This window comes from Mandrillus leucophaeus, unplaced genomic scaffold (assembly GCF_000951045.1).
Source record: "Mandrillus leucophaeus isolate KB7577 unplaced genomic scaffold, Mleu.le_1.0 Scaffold376, whole genome shotgun sequence".
Classification (NCBI taxonomy): domain Eukaryota; kingdom Metazoa; phylum Chordata; class Mammalia; order Primates; family Cercopithecidae; genus Mandrillus; species Mandrillus leucophaeus.
Genome location: NW_012103987.1, coordinates 1722091 through 1740092, shown reverse-complemented (window position 1 = coordinate 1740092; position 18002 = coordinate 1722091). Strand labels below are relative to the sequence as shown.

Sequence of the window (18002 nt, the reverse complement as noted above, 5' to 3'; positions counted from 1 at the left end):
CTTAACTCTGCAGTGATAACCTGTTATACTGATAATTCAAATGCCATTTTATGTTATTTTTATACACAGTGTAGAAATGTTTGTTATTTCCTGTGGTATCATGCGTGTTTGTTGTCAGTGTTTGTCAGCTTTCATGTGGTATTTTTCCCAACTCCCTCTGAACTCAGAAATGAGGAAAGTAATTTGCTCTCTGAATATGCATTTGGGCGATAGTACAGATGTTCATCTATCCAATAAACCAGGTTTTCCTTTTTTTTTTTTTTTTTTTTGAGTCTTGCTCTATTGCCCAGGCTGGAGTGCAATGGCATGATCTTGGCTCATTGCAACCTCCACCTCCCAGGTTCAAGCGATTTTCCTGCCTCAGCCTCCTGAGCAGCTGGGACTACAGGCATGCACCACCATGCCCAGCTAATTTTTGTATTTTTGGTAGAGACAACGGGGTGTCACCATATTGGCCAAGCTGGTCTCGAACTCCTGACCTCATGATCCACCCACCTCAGCCTCCCAAAGTGCTGAGATTACAGGCATGAGCCACCACGCTCAGCCATGAACCAGGTTCTTTCCAGTTCTGTGAGATGCCAGTATAACCCAGTTGAATTAACCTACATAAAGAAGCAACATAGTCAGTCATAAAGGGTAGTTAGACAGTCTTCATCCCAGTAGAGTTCTGGTCACAAGGCTCTTTCCGATGTGAAGACAGATGTGGAACATTTTGGCTAAGGTAATCATACTTCCTGTTTTGCTCAGGACTGTTCTGGTTCATGCCTGTTGGGGCAGAACTATCAACAGTGCCCTTCTTATTTTCAGGGCTGCACCTGCTCAGATAATAAATTTTATATACTTTCTAACTCTAGGCAGTGGACATTGAATATTTCCATTCTCATGAGCAAGTCATCCTTATAATTCAACTTTCTTTGCCTGATGACACTAAATAATGTTTTACCTTACTAAAGTCTCTTGTTCTGATTTCATTTTTACCAAATGATCTTCTGATCCCCACATTTATACTTTGGTATTCTCAGGGCAATGGTAGCTACTGGTGCCAAAGAGTTGCTCAAAAATATGTGTAGAATGAAAGCACAAGGCTCCAGGGACACACGCTCGGGGAACACACAGAGATTTGCTGGGAATATCATAGCAGTATATTTCCATGGGCCCCAGGGCACATTTGCATATCCAGTGGGATCTGTCATTTAGGAAAGATTAAAGAATTTAGTTATCTCTTAATGTTGGAACAGATAGACCAACTTCGGTGGTCTGAGAGAGTATGGAGCTCACTCCTTACTATGTGTTCCAGATGAGATACACAGCATTGACTGGCACCCATGCTCAGAGCAGGCTTCTCCTAAGATAAAGGACACGTCCAAATTGAAGTCCTTTGATCTTTGAGAATAATTAAATAACTAACTAAAGAAAATGTTTTGATAAAATGCTTGCCACAGTACCTCCCTAAATATCTATAAAGAGAGAAGGTTCTGATTATAAAACACTTTGGACAAAGCGATAGTAAATATTCTCATATATTTCTGAAAAAAAAAGAAAGCACTGAGATCCTTCTGTTGACTTCAGTGTTTCAGGCCCCTTGATCAACCCTGACTAGTTTAAGTCCCTGGGACTTCCAAGTAGATGGTTAGATGTAGCCTTAGACAGTATTGTTGCTACAAATGAATTCTAGATTTATTTCACTTAATGATATCTATAGTATTACGTTTAGATATTGTCAAGTATTTTCTATGTGGAAATGGTAGTATTCTCACTGAAACTGGTCATTGTTAATCTGTAAGGTAGACAATTACATATTCTTCTATTAAAAAAATTGAATCTACTATTAATACTGGAAAATAAGAGTTGTTATAAAATAATTTTCCAAATCATGCTTCTTAAGTTAGGAGCATGATTCTTTTTCACTGTAGCCAGGAAAGCACTATTTCACTTATAAGTAGTAGTAGAATAAACAGAATCATAAAATGTTGGAGAGCATCAAACTTTTATTGTTGTACTTTATTGAGTTGCTATAGATAATTTTGTTCCTATTTAAAAGTATTGGCCTGGTGAGGTGGCTCACGCTTGTAATCCCAGTACATTGAGAGGCTGAGGCAGGCAGATCATCTGAGGTCAGGAGTTTGAGACCAGCCTGGTCAACATGGTGAAACCCCGGCTCTACTAAAAATACAAAAAAATATTAGCTGGGCATGGTGGCAGGCCTCTGTAATCCCAGCTACTCAGGAGGCTGAGGCAGGAGAATCTTTTTTTATTATTATACTTTAACTTCTAGGGTACATGTGCACAATGTGCAGGTTTGTTGCATATGTATACTATGCAACCATAAAAAATGATGAGTTCATGTCCTTTGTAGGGACATGGATGAAGCTGGAAACCATCATTCTCAGCAAACTATCGCAAGGACAAAAAACCAGACACTGCATGTTCTCAGTCATAGGTGGGAATTGAACAAGGAGAATCTCTTTAACCTGGGAGAAGGAGGTTTCAGTGAACCAAGATCGTGCTACTGTACTCCAGCCTGGGTGAATTTATTTCACTTAATGATATCTATAGTATTATGTTTAGATATTGTTAAGTATTTTCTATGTGGAAATGGTAGTATTCTCACTGAAACTGTTCATTGTTAATCTGTAAGGTAGACTCTGCCTTAAAAAAATAAAAATGATAAGTCAAAATTAGCCAAGGTTGGTGGCACACCTGTAATCTCAGCTACTCAGGAGACTGAGGCAGGAGGATCTCTTAAACCTGGGAGGAGGAGGCTGCAGTGAGTCAAGATCATGCCACTGCACTCCAGCCTGGGAGACAAAGGGAGACTATCTCCAGAAAAAAAAAAAAAAAGTATTTTTCATACAGTTTTAACATAGGTCCTTCACATTTACAGTATAAAGAGCTGCTGTGAAAATTCTAGAATGTAGTCCTAAAGTTTAAATATTTACATTTGTAATTAGACAAATTGGTTTTTATTATACAATAATTTTTGAATTTTTTTATTTTGCTATGTTTAGACCTAAAGTTAAATGGTAAAGTCAACAGGAATATAGTAAGCTTAAGATAACCAATGGATAAAAATCTAATTAAAGAATTTGAGGTTATAACAACTAAAAAATCTTTTTGGAAAATAACTATGATTTTGAAAACATGATAAACAATATTAGAACATTGGAGTTTGGCCAGCTGCTCTGTAGAAGTCAATTAAAATAGAAGTTCTGTTCTTAGCTAAATATCAGTTCACACCCTTCTCTAACCTTGCAAAAAGAAACTCGTTCTTAAATAGCATCTGTAACCCAGAAACCAGAAGTAAATAATAGAAGGATTGGAACATATGAAAACAATGCAGGACCAAGCCAGATTTCATGATTTTATTTTCTAAAAAAGTAAAAAATAACTAGCAGAAGAACAATTTTAACACCTTCTGACCCTAAGTAGCACACTAACAAGTGTATACAAAAGTTCAAATTGGGGCTTCCCAGGTATTTCTTTTATAATGGAGCCTGCGTAAGGAGGTTATGAAAAACACAGTTAGCCAAACGGCTAAATAGAGGCATTAGGCATTTAGGGTTTTTTGCACATTTAAATAATGTGTGAAATTATTTCCAATTTTAAAAATGTCTTTACACTTTCCTTGTGCTGAGAGTGAGGATGAGGTCTCGGTGCACCCCCCTCAACGCTGGACAGATCTGCAGTGGAGAAACAAGGAGCTAAGGGTGAAATCCTTGCGTCATTTCTATTTCTCTGTAATGAAGTGGTTTGAGTGCGTGGGCTGAGGAAGAGGTTACAAGAAAGCATGTAACATAGTGGTTGAAAGCTTGAACCAGATCGACCTGAGTTGGCATTCCAGCTCCAAGATTTTCTGGTGGTGTAACCTCAGGCAGGTTGTTTTACATGTGGGAGACTCAGCTGTCCAGTTGTAAAGTGGGGTAATAGTGCCCACCTTTATAGGGCCAATATGGGAGTAAATCCAATTATTCTTGCAAAACATGTAACAGAACTTCCGGCATATGGCAACTTCCAATAAATATTGGCTATCAGTAACTGAAGACCCAAGGAAGGTACAGAATGTGTTTCTAAGGCACACGGCCCACATGGCTCCTGGCCTTTCACATCTGAGCAGGTATTAATTTAGATGCGATCACAAGCATTTCTAGTTATATATTAAAGACTCTCCCTTGCTAGGCGCATCATAGGTACCCAATATATTCTGCAGAATGAGTGGACTGTGGTTTAACTGTTAAAAGAAAAAATAGATATTACCTTTGCCCATCTCAGATAGTATCCTCCAGTGCTCAAGAACATTCATTGGCTCTCAGTTGCCTACTCTGATAGACCCAACATATCCAAATTGAATTACTACTTTCCTCTCAGCATTTCTATGTTTTTTATAGACATACCTTTGTTTGTGAGATCCAGTCTTCTCAACTAGCTCTTTCTTTTCAATTCTGCCTGAGAAAATATTACTAATTCTTCAAAATTAATTTCAGATGCCCCTTCCTACCCGGTAGCCTTGGTAGCCTCATAGCATTATGTATTTTAAATATGTCTTCTCTTACTGTCCTTGTACAAAGTCAGTTATTTTATATATTTTTGTCTCATCAGTAGTTCTGAAGGTCAGGAACTCTCTCTTTCAAATTATGCCTCTTTAATGTCTAGAAATGTTTTCACATGATAAGTGTTTTGTATTTATGTATCTAATTGAAGAAATACCTCCAGATCAGACAAAATCCTGCAGGGACCTGTAAGATATCAAAAGGACTGTCACCTTGAACACCAAGAGGGGCCTCCTCTGTGTAGCCTGGATGGAAAATGCCTAAACATCCTTGGACAGTAAGAGAAGACATATTTAAAATACATAATGCTACGAGGCTACAAAGGAAGAAAACTCCCTACTTAAAGGAGTAAAAGGCTTGGACAATAAAAGTATTGACCTTTTAGGTATCTAAGGAGAAGATTCTGGACCAGAATGGACCTAGGCTTGAAGTGGATCTCTTCTAAAAGAATAATAAATGAAGAGTTTTTATCTTTTCTAAAAGATGGGTTGAATGGAATTCTTCCATTTGTAGTAGTTCTTGTAAGTTTCATTAATTTTGTGACATCTTTTGAGAATTTACCATATGCCACTCTTTGAGCTGGGTGCTTACTATGTATTTATTCTTTTAACCCTCATAACAACCTCATGAAGTAGGTCCTATTATGATCCCTGTTTTGAGGACAAAGAAACTGAGTCTCATGTTTAGCCCAAGTTCACTGAGCTAGTCATTGGCAAAGTTAGAATCTGAAATGAAATCTGCCTGATGTCAGAACCATGTTGTTCATTCATAGGCTGATATTTTTAAGACTCTACCCCAAGACAATAGTCATGGTGTCATGGCACAGGCAGCCTGTGGAGCTAGCTCATTTGCTCCAATCAGGAAAAAAAAAAAAAAAAAAAAAAAAAGCCAAACCACCTCCTTGCTTCTTTCAGAGAATCATTGAATATCAGAGTTGGGAGAGAGTTAGCAAACATTCATTCACGTAATTTGAAAAGGAAAGATAATCACACGATTTAAGATGAGGAAGCTCATCTTAATTTAAGCCAAGGGAGGTAAAGTAATACCCTGCTTTAAGTCAGTGAATTAGTAGCAGAATTGGAATCCGAACTCTGGTCTCCTTATATTACCCTAGTGCTAATTCCTCCTAAGGCAGGAATAAACAGCTTTACAGATTAGTCTTGCAAACCCAAAACTATAAAGTGACAGCACATGTCACAATTCACATAACAGATGTTGTTTTAGATTGCAATTGTTGTCAACTACCCTTTCTGCCAGATTCTCTCTCTCTCTTCTTTTTTTTTTTTTTAGATCATCAGAGCCCATCTGACAACCTGTAGAACTTCAGAGGCAGAGAAAAGAATTATTTTTCCCTGTCCTGTGCTGTCCTTAAACCTGAGAAGGTCATGCCTGACCTAGTGAAAACACCCTTAAAAAAATCAACCATCCAGTAGTCCAAAGCCAATTTCAAAACTGCTTTATTTGCATAAGCAATATTCAGAACCCTGGATCCCAAAGATCCACTTCATTGCCAGTGGAGAATGGCTTTTTTGCCCTCTATGCTGGAACAATTTAAAAAAAAAAAAAAGATGGATAATACAGCAGTCTGACTTGAAACAAAAAGACTGCTGAATAAGGTGGGAGGCCCCCAGAACTGAAATTCAAATAGAATAATAGCATGGATTGTGATGAGGAAGGCAAGGGAAGTTGTCCTGTATATAAATGACTGGGTTGGAAATTCTCTAATGAGCACATACAGGAAAAAAGACAGGAGGCTGGGAGAAGAGCCCAATAACCAAGCACAAGTGTCAGAATCCTGTAGAATATGTCAAAGACTGAAAATGCCAAAGATGAGAAAAGTTTATAAGTATGTTCAGAACAAGAAGATAGAAGGTGATTGGATGAGTCAACCAAAAGTCCCTCTGGGATAAAAAGTCATACTTTGTCTTCCACCAACACATAACAGTTTCTCTATCAATGGAAATAAATATTAGATTGGATAGGGTATAATACTAGTGAGAAGAAGCTGAAGCCCAAAGATATGAGGAAATTTTAAACCACTACATTGGTGCAGTAAATTCAATTCAGCAAACAGTTACTGTAGTACCCTGACATTTTCCTAGGTACCAGCAATTATGTCCATTTCGAGATGAGTAAGATACAATCCCTGCCCTCAAGGCTCCAAGTCTAGGGGTAAAACAAACATTAGACAAGTTAATTATGTAACACTGAGATAAATGCAATGCTATGTTGATCTTTGTTACTTTATAGAGCTATGAAGAATGGGAGAGGAGCAGGAAGATTTTAATTGACCAAAGGTCGATATAATTTTTGAAAAGAAGCTCAATCCCCCAATTTTTAGATTAATTAGATTGGTGGGATGATGCCAATCATGAGGAAAAATCTAGAATCAATTAGTGAAAATATAGTGAACACTAAGACAGGTTGCAGGTGATCACTAAGAATCATCCTGAGTTTACTAAGACAGATTGTACCAAAGTGATTTAATTTCCCTCTTGGAAAAAGTAAATTAGATTTAGAGGGAGGCTGGAGACCCAGAATAGACATACTGGATTTCTGTGACTGTTTCACTAGGTCTTCAATGGCATGCTTGTGAATAATAAGAATTGATATGGTGCTAATACATTGAGATGGACTTGGAAATGCCCCTTAATTGGTAGATACCAGTTAGAAGGACGGCTTCTTGGTGGGGGATTGTAGGCCTCTTAGCCTTAGTGTAAATGTGTTCACCCTTTCTTTCCTGACTTGGATGATGTATCAGTGAGAGACCCCACAGGACATAGACAGCTGACTTAAGCAGGGAAATTTGAGGAGAGTTTATTAAAAGAACTCTTTACATGTGGGCATGTTTTAAAGGAACTGATAAGGAATAATGCAGAGTCTCAGGTCTCTTTGCCACCACTGGCCTATTGAAAAAAGATCCGTCCCTGAAACAGCTATGAAGCCAGAGCAGTCAGCAGCAGACTCTTGCCCTGGCCAGGGTGTAGGATCACCATTTCCTGGCATTGCTCTTGTGGACCTCATGATTTTCCCTACTATGGTGTATGTGCAGGTGCCTACCTACTTCTCCATGTCCTTCCTCCTCCCTGGACTCATCATCTGTACAGAGACCTAAAGAAATTGTTTTCTCTTCTGTGGACAGCAGTCATTTTACTGTGTTGCTTTGTTGCTTCTGAAGACCTTCATTAGATAGATCTTTCCTGATGTAATCCATCATGGCATGGGCAGTTTTATTCCCCGTAGTGCTGGTGAGCATTTGGCAAGGTCTCTTTTCATATACCTGTGAACAAGGAGTATGGGCCGGATGCCAAGACTTAAATGGACCTGGAAATGCTAATTAATTGGTAGATATCAATATATATACTCCTAGAGAAGTAGGACTGGAAACAGAGCAGTTGCATTTGCAGGAAGATATTATTTGACTTCTTATATTGCCTTCTACCATTTTCCTGGTTAATTTTTAAAAACTCTTCTTACTGCTTTGGTAAATAAATTATTCTTAGACCTAACAAATGTAACAAATGAGTTTTGAATTTTGTTCTATTTTGTTGATGTTGTCATGTTTTGTTTCTTTTGCAAGCAATAGCATCTTTCTTGGCCCAATGTTCAAATCACCTTTTTCTTATTTGAGGACGTATAAACACACAATCAATAAAATTTCCCAAGAAGAAACAACACAAATATTTTAAAAATATATCATAGATACTTTACAGAAAATGTAATTTAAGACTTATTAGTTATTTGATTAGATTTTCATTTATTTATGTGGCAAACTGAAATTAAGAAAACCAAGCATTTGAACTGAATGTAGGAATATTCCCTTTCTTCTTTTTTTTACCATTTATATTGTCAAGGTGAATCCATGATAACGGTTTGTTGCAGGTAGCCTGAAATTTCAATATCATTTCTGAGTTCACCCTCATGTCTAGGGGGATATGCAGAATAGATCACATTTATTTATAGAACATTCAGTAGTTCTTTCTCGCACACACACACACACACTCTCCCTCCTTCTCCCAATTCCCACTGCTGTGGGGTCTCTATTTCAAAGAATCCAAAGTCCCCATTTTAATTGCTCTTTACCTCAAAATGCCTTAAGGGATCCTTAGAGAGATGAAACACGGTAAGGTTTTTGTTTTCTTTGCTAACTTTTAAACTTATATATTTTCAAATTACTGAAAAAAAAGACTACATTTTAGCATGTTTGTAATGAAAACCTTCTTAACATAAAATATTATCCTACTATCCTTTTAAAAGAGATTGATACCTTGTCATAATTTTTCCATTTTGTAGCTGTTTTATAGTCACTTATTGGAAAAAATGTCTGCGAGCTCATCAGCTGCTTGAGGTTACCTTATCATTTTTTTTTTTCTACAACTGAGATTGTATCTTTTAACTGCAAACTTCACAGTGGAAACGTTTTCCTTTGTGAATACTGGGACTACATTCCTGAGCCTTTGGACATACCAATTCAGACTGCTGCTGCCTTTCCTCCTCTAGAAAGTCAGCCAAGCATAACACCAAGAGGTGATTAGAATTTTACTGCCCCTGATTCACAGGCCTTCACTTTTCGTCTTCTCCCTAGCTTTCCTTTGCTTAGCAACAGGAATGTGGCAAGCACTGTATTGCCAACAGATTTCTCTTTTGCTCTCCTATTGGAAAGAACTTAAGGATATAAAACAGCCCTTAAGACATCACACATTTTACTAAATTGGAATTTTTTTACTCTGAATATGAGAGGCTTCCTCTGGCCACAAGATTTTCACAATATTTCTGGTTGAAACAGACTTAATCATATAACAACATCTGGGTCCCTGTTATCTAGTGAATGTAGCAGAATGTCAGCAGCCAGCGAAGTGCCAATGCATCTTTCAACTACAACTCTGTCCCCTTTCCCCCAAATCCTGGTACTATTTTTACAAATTTAAGTAATCTAGATCAGGAATTAAGGCCCTCCTTGCAGTAGTTAAAAGGAATTTAGAGATGTGCACACTATCTTCCTTACTATGTTAATACTGAAGATTTTGTAAATTCAGTGTGTCAATTCAGTAATTCTCTTATTTGAGCAAGGTGTTGTGTTAGACACTAGGCATGTAGCAAAATGAATGAGATGCAGTCCCTACCTTTGAGGAGTGGAACAGACATGTATATAATTTATTGATGTAATCTTAAGCAGAATATTATATATATATGTATACACACACATATGTGTATATGTATATATATGTTTGCCAATATTTGACCTGAAAGTGTAACAACTTCATATGATACAACCTAGCCAAAAGTGCTCTCATTGTGTTAAGAGAACACTGAGACTGAGGACCTTAACTGTAACTGTTGGAATTCGAGAAGACTTCGTGGGAAGCATATCATTTTAGTAAGGCTTCATAATATGGGTGGAACTGGATTCCCCTTAAACCAATCTCCTTCTGTACTAGACAGTAGGAAGCTTGATCAAAGAAATGAAGAGCAAAATCTAGGAGTTATACTTAGATAATAGCAAATAATCCATAATGGCTTGAGTAAATAATTCATGGGTGGGGCAAGGGAGGACAAATATGACTGAGACAGTACATAGGTATCAGACTGCACTGAATTATTAGGCTATAGAGAAGCCTCAAAGGTTTTGAGGAAAGGAGCAGCAAATTCGCAGCTATGCACCTACCATTCCACTGTCCTTGAGATTTGCACTTGCTGCTCTCCAAGATGGGATGACTTTCTCTGACCCAGAAAGTTAATAGACAAATTTGACATTATCTTATAACTGCCATTTTGAAACAAATATCAACATTTATAAAGGGGTCCAAAGTGAGGTGGAAAAGGAACTGATAGAAAGTTGTTTTGATAGAAAATGAAACTGAAAAGAAATGGGAGCAGAGGTTATAAACCCACATGCCTGCAGGATCCAGACACGTAGCATAGGTAGACAGATAGTGCTCTGCAAACTCTGGCCCAAATCCAGCCCACCTCCTGTTTTTGTAAATGAAGTTTTATTGGAACACAGGCCTATTTTTTTCGCATGTTGTCTGTGACTGCTTCCATGCTGCACTGCAATAGCAAAGTTGAGTAGTATAGACACTGACAGTATGGCCAGGTAAGCCCAAAGTGTTTACTTTCCAGCCCTTTGCAGAATATTTCTAACCCCTGGCATTAAACAGCAGCAGAAAAAAAAAATGGGGTGATTTATCTATCATTTTTCAACTTTTCTGACAGATGTTGATACAGGAAAATATTTCCAACAATGAAACAGTAGTAGAAAGAAACATGATGATAAATGTCAACTAGCAAACCCTTGGCCTCAGACTCAGGCATGAATAGGAGAATTGGGGATTGTGGCGAATTGGAGAGTTCTTGTTCACTGCTATTCAGCCCCTTATTGATGCCCTGTAGCCAAATCTTCCCAGTTTTCAGAAGAACATGTACCTTCGGAAAGGTATGTTACATCTTCCAGTCTGTAAACACTGGCAGCTAACAAAATGAAACATTTTTAAACCTTGGGGACCCAAAAGCAACATTTCTATGCTCTGGATTTGTTTCATGACCATGCATTTGTGGATTCTGGATTTGGGACCAAGACATAATTTGAAAAGAGAAGGGAAAAGATGTGGGAAGGTAAATTGTACAAGAAGATGAATGGAGTATTAAATATATGGTTCTCACGTGGCTGATAATATTGTGAAAGAGATAAGAACAGTAGTCAAAAAGATGAAAAAAATCCTGCTTCTTCCTATAGGTCAACTTTGTGTGTTAGAGCTCAATTAGTTTTTGGTGCACTGGGAAAATGATTCAAGCATACTGACAATTTTTATTATTATGTTTACTGAACCAATTTTCCCTCCATACTCATCGTTACTCGAAAATGCAAGAGAAGAAAGGAATTAATTGTGCATCTGAAACTTAGATATCTATTTAAATAAGAAAATAAAGGAAATTAAAGAATTACACGAGCAAACCACATTTCTTGGTCCTTTTCATATGCATTTGAGGAGAAGGAAATATTCAAGGAAAAAATTCAGAGTAAGCATTACTTTCCATGAGATATTAAGTTTAAATAAATATCCAGCAAAATTTACACCCTTAACAATTGAATATATACAACAAAAATTGTTTGCCTTTTCAGCTAATTACCCTGAGGACAGGACCTTGTTGAACTTGTTTATTCCCAAATCCTCAGGGGCCAGTATAGTGCATCCCCATAGAAGGCACCTGCTAAATTTGTAGAATGAATGATACATGAATGAATGAGCAAATAGAGCTCCACCTATATCCCACATTGCTGCATCTTATCTTTCATTTCTGGCCTCTAAAATTTGCTCTGATGGCATTCTTTTCTCTCCCTTCTATTTCTCTTGTCTTCCTCTTCCATTCTTTTAAAAACTAAATTGATCTTTTCCTACTTTTGGCCAAGTCATTTACTGATTTCCATTTTCTACCTGTGCATGAACTTCACTTCGGTTTGGACATTTTCTCAACTTTCTCATGTAATCTTCAGTTTGTGTCTGCCTGCTTACATTCCCATAACTTGAATTACCATGTCTGTTAACAACAACAATAAAGGTAACGGCAAAGTGGTAGGGGAAATGTTAAACAACAATCATAAAAGGGAGTAAATGAACCCTTAGGTAGAAAGTTAGAAGGAATGAATTTATCTATGGCTGTTGAAAAACTAAACTACTTACATGGTTAAGCTTTAAGGGTTGCTCCTGAAAATGTTCTCAGGCTGCCCAGGACAGTTATTGACCTATAGGGCACACTCAATAAATATTAATTATCTGCTCAATGTGGTATGAGAAAGTCAGGATCAAATATCCATACATCCAGATCTTCGGAGATAAGATGGATTGTAATATCTATGTTTCTTCTAGGTCTTGTTTCAAGTACATATCAAAACATTGGTAATATTTGGGCTGAAAGAGAATAATTTGCATATTATTATTAATGTTTTATTTAAAAATCGCTTTTAGACCTGCAATTCAAAATGGTCTGTGCATTTGTAACCATGATATTATATTCAACTTCACATTTTCTCATCTAAGTACATTTGCAATTGTCAAAAGTGGTCAGCAGTAAAATCAGGTTTGTACAACGGGTTAAAATTAACAGATAGAATCCATTTAGTTCGTTCTCTTAATTTTTACGATGAGAAAACTCTGATAACAGAAATGGTCTCTATGGCAAACTTTATTGAACTGCATTTATGTATTTAGAGAAGTGCTAACTGAAATAGTGCAATTTAAAGTTTCATATAAAAGTGCAGGTAAAATTTTAAAGTTTATTCTCTATTGCAACTACAATATAACAAATTCTATGTCATGTAGATGGCTACATAGAAATGACAAAAAAAGAAAAACCACACAACTAATGATCATTACAACTAAGGTAAAATGCTTTAATTACATTATATCAAATGAAATGTATTCTTCTTATAAACAGCATCCCCCATATTCTAAAGATGTTGTAAATGTTAATTGGCCTGAGAAGTTGGTAATTGAGTAGCCAAGACCCTGGTCAGATTACAGACAAAATTAAATACAACCAAAGGTGAAATTTTATCTGGCTCATGGAGATTAAAAGCAATATAAGATTTAATGCAAATTTATTATTTATAAAATTGTTTAAAACATGATAAATTTTTTAAGAGGTGAGGAAGACAGTTAATGCTGTATTTTAAATAGCAGCCATGGTTAACTTACGTTTTAAAATCATTCTCCACAAAAAACTAGGGGCAAACAAATTTTAGTTTAAAGAGTTGTAATATATGCTTTGGAAGAATAGCTTATAAGAAAATGTTAGTATTGGGCTCATCCCCATGGACCCAAATCAGTGGACATTAAGCAGTGCATATATTGTAGAATTATCAACATTAGAAAATGCGCTGAATATTAACTTGAAAAGTTTTTGACATACAGAACATGTGAGAACATGTAAATGTCATAGGAATTTTTAAAATATGTAGAAAATATAAATCTGGAAACTGTTATTTCTTATATGCTGTTTATAAATGGCTATATATGTTGTTCCTACGCTCTTGACTATTTAAATAAATGAAATTTAATTGATATCTTTTAATCAGATATATTTTAGGTGATATTTTGAATTCTAATAGTGTTAGACTCAGGTTTTGTAATTTTATTTGTGAAACAATTCAACTTTCTCTAGAAAGGAGACAGAACATAAATGAAAAAATATGACCATTTATTAATACAATCGCAAGTAGCAGGATATTATGAATTGTTATCTTTAACAAAGGGCTCTATACATTTTTTTCTTTCAACAGTAGTGATTGAGCATCTAGTATGTGTGAGGCACTGTTCCAGTGTTTTTGCAGACCAGTGAACATGACAAACACTGCTATCATTGTGAAGTGTACATTCTAATAGCCAGGCATATTTGTCATCTTTGTATTTCAGGTGACACATTTGTAATTCTGAACTCTAAAATGTCACATTGTGCTTAAGTGCATTTAAAAGCATAAGTAATATCTTATTTTAGATGGTGCTTCTTAGCTTAGAACATATCCACATGCATTTATGTAATTCTTATTATCTAGAGTACTTTGTTTATTAGAGGAGAAAACTGAGACCCTGGAAGGCTTCCTGACATCCATGAGCCTACAGGTACTGAATGGAAAAGCGAGGCTTGTCCCTCTCATTCCAGGGCTGCTGTGGTTTAACTCCCCAACCTACCCTAAACAGCCTTTTGGCAAAAGATCAGTTTATTCAATATACCTTGGGAGAAGGCAGATATCTAAATTTATCTTGCTTTTGGCAAGAAAATGAATATTTGATGGCGTAAAAATGATCACAGTTTGAGAAATACTAGGAAACCCTCTATGAGAAACTAATGTTTAGCAGCATATCAATTTATGACATTTGAAAGAACTAAGAGTGAATGATTGCTTGAAACCTAAATTGGACTGCTGATCATAGAACAAGTTTAACCCATGGGAAAGTGGGAAGAATGTTTCAGAGTGATGGAATAACCTTTCATGCAAAGGCGAAGACCTTTCATGGAGACTGGTGAATTCCCTAAAGCAGTCTCAGACTTTGATGGATGATTTTTGTCAGCTGTTTTCTCTCTGAATGTGTTGTGTCTCCCAACTTACTACCAAAGCAAGGAGATTCGCTGGAATTCACTTTTCCAAAAGCGGTCAGGGACACACCATCCTTTATCTCTAGAAGTTTGTACCTTTTTCAGCTTAGAAAAGCACTTGCCTTTCTATTTCTGACAAGTGACCATGCAAAACTCCATCTACGACGAAATGGAATTGTGCAAGAGTAATGAAGGGATGGGAAATGCATCTCCTTTGACAGGCCATGCAAGCCCCTTTACTCACATTATTACAGTGATAGTTGTAAGAGAAGGAGGAAGTAGAAGAACTGGTATTGAGCTCCTAGTGTATGTAAAGCCGTCGCTATGCCTTCCAGTCCTACACCTTTGTTAGTAGTATTACTGTTATTCCTATTTTATAGATGAGAAAGTTGAGGTGCTGGGAGAATATAGAACTAGAGGTTTTAACTGCAATGTTTTCCCTTCCTTTTTATGTTATTGTGTATTGCTTCCTGCCCAGTTCTATGGACAGATTTTACTTCCTGAATGTTTATTGTGATAATATGTCTTAAATAAGGGATAGTTTTTCTGACCACTTCAGTGATACACATGAACCCATGTGTTCCACCTTTTATAATAGATTTCCTATAGTAACACATGGTAGACAAATTGCATTACTTCCTTTTCCTATTTTAATATAGAGTCGTGTTATATTTTCCTTTAAGCCAGACCAGGCACCTGTTTCATAAATTGGCAAGGACATCTGCAAGTTGCGTCTTTACTCTGGCAGAATCAAAGCCTTGGCAGGAAGTTGTAAATTGCTCTTTCTCTACAAGGTGTCAATCCTCTTAAAAGCATTTTTTAGCCACTAACTCTTTGTAGGCATGGATTGACCTACAAGAGGAAATACCACTTGGAAGGATATGTGTAATTCATTTCCATTTGGAACAGCTAATTGTATCTGCCAGGCACCCAGCTGAATGTGCAGTGTTCCTTTATATCTGCTTATTTTAAATTAAATTATGATTAAAGTCATTAAAGACCTTCATATTAGAAGTGATCAAATGGTAATTGAATAAAGTTCAACTTATATGCAGAAATCTTCAGGAACACAGAAAAAAAAATTACAATTTTCTACCATATAAGCTAAAAGGTTTTTGTTTGTTTGTTTGTTTGTTTTTACCCGTAAAGTTCTTAGGAACTCACTCTTTGGGAAGAGGTAACATAATAGCTAATTAGTATACTTCTGATACAGAATTCTGATAAGAATCAACCTCTGGCTCTTAAATACTTAGAATAAAAGACATAACTCTACTCAAAATATGTGTGGAAGTTTTGTGGTTCACAAATGCAACAGCTTCTCCTAGATCTTGAGTTTATCAGCTACCGAATGCTGAAAGTTCTTTCCAGTCCTGTTAGATATTGGCCATAAACATGAGACATAGATATAATCATAATTTACTGCTGCTATTAATAAATGAAGACTCAAGCAATAAGTAGCATATTATTTGCATATTTATGTTGCATATAATATGCAGTATATTGCATACTATTGCATATATATGTTATTAGTCTACTGTAATTCATGTGTCTGTGTGCGCACATGCATGGGCATCTTCTCTTTTGAGGAAAACTCCAGGTATGTCAGATCAGACCATATACTGGCACAATGAGCCCCACAGATGACAGAAGCAAAACAAAAACAAAAGCAAAAAACAAAGTCTAGAATCTGAGTGCTCTGTTGTATAGTATTTATCATCTAATGAAGTAGGAATTGCAAGTCTTCAGGTGATGACACTTTTGTTATTTGGAATAAATGTCATTGATTTTTTAAATGTCTTTACTATAAATTAATACCAACACATAGATAAATACTTATCAAACACTTGGTGCTTATTTTTAAGCCCAAATATAAAATACATGTTTATTATAATAGAGAGCACAAAGTTACGTTACTAGAAAATTATTTTATAAACTTTATCAAATTCTTCAGAAAACAGATAAACTCTATTTCATTTGAGCAGAGACTCCTTAGTTTATTGCACTGATGATAATGTGAAAGAAAAAAATAATCCTTAGTAAGTTCTATTCTTTTTTGCATGAAGTAACGACAGTTTGGATTAGCATTCTCTCAACTCTCTACATAACAATTGCCCTTATTGACTTGAACATTTCTTATAGTAGTGTAGTGTTAGGAAAAACATGAAATTTTGAACCAGACAGACCAGAGTTTAAATCTAAATCCAACCTCTTAGCTGCTTTATATTGAATGGTTCTGAATGACAGGTTCTTCATTCTTTAAACGGAAATAGAAATGTACTGTAATGTTATCTTCAAGGTTAAAAATAAAACATATTAAGCTCCTGGCGTAAGGTCTGGAATAAAGTAAAAGCTTGAAACTGGCAATCACTGTTGTTTGGATTGGAAGCAAGAAAAAACAGAGGAGGGGAATGATTTTGATAAAATGAAAGGCATTCTGGCAGGAGATGAGCCATGTGTGATTATCAAACCAACCCACCAGTGAGACCCATTCATAATTAAAATCATTGGCAGAGATTTTTACAGTCCCTCTACACCAGTTGAGTATATTTCACTTGCAAAATATTGCCCTTTTTAAGTTTTCAATTCATCAGAGAGTTACAGTTGTCAATATTAGTATGGCAAAGCAGGGAAACTATAGAAATCATGAAAGTATTCTCATTTAGATTTGTGCAGGAAACAGCACTGTATTGCTCATGAAGATAAAAAGGCAAATCAGTCATTTCAGAAATTAATTCACCTAATCAGTCCACCATTTTTTGGAAAGGAAGAACTACTTCACCAAATGTTACCAGAGGTAGAAAACTACAAGTCAAGATCAGTGTTATTCCTTGTAAACCTTCTGTGCTGATGAAGTTCAAATGTAGCTGTTTTATAAGGTTGATTTTATAAGATTACAAGTTTCCCTTCCCTGGCTTAATTTGGGAAAAAAAACTCATCTTTTCCCCCAATAGACCTCTCCTTTTACCACAAAGTATCCAGTCTGATTTTGAGATTAAAGAGTTTTATTTAACCTCTGAGTTGGATGTTACATATTTCATTCATCTCCAAGCCAATTATGTTCCAATTCTACTTTCTGAATCTAATCAGTGAGTCTCAGAGAAGTCAGGGTTGACCAGAGAAGGGGAAGAATTTTTACTTTCCTCTGCTGTATTGTACTTCATGTTCACTTTGAAGCCTTCAGAACCATTGCTTTGACTCGTTATTATTAGACAGGTGCAGAGGAGGCTAGAACATAGACGTGCCCATCAGGATGGAAAGACTTTAGAGTTTTGCATCCCTTTAATCTTTGTAAATGCAAAATGTGTTGTGTCAAAGAGACGTTAAGATCTTATACTATTATCATCAAAAGATTTGAAGTTATTT

The 18002-nt window shown here is 36.2% G+C and overlaps 1 protein-coding gene across 1 annotated transcript in view; it reads left to right on the top strand.

Annotated features, from left to right (window-relative positions):
* PRKG1 (protein kinase, cGMP-dependent, type I) overlaps positions 1-18002 on the top strand; it is a 1334865-nt gene that overhangs the window by 175002 nt on the left and 1141861 nt on the right. The window lies entirely within an intron of this gene.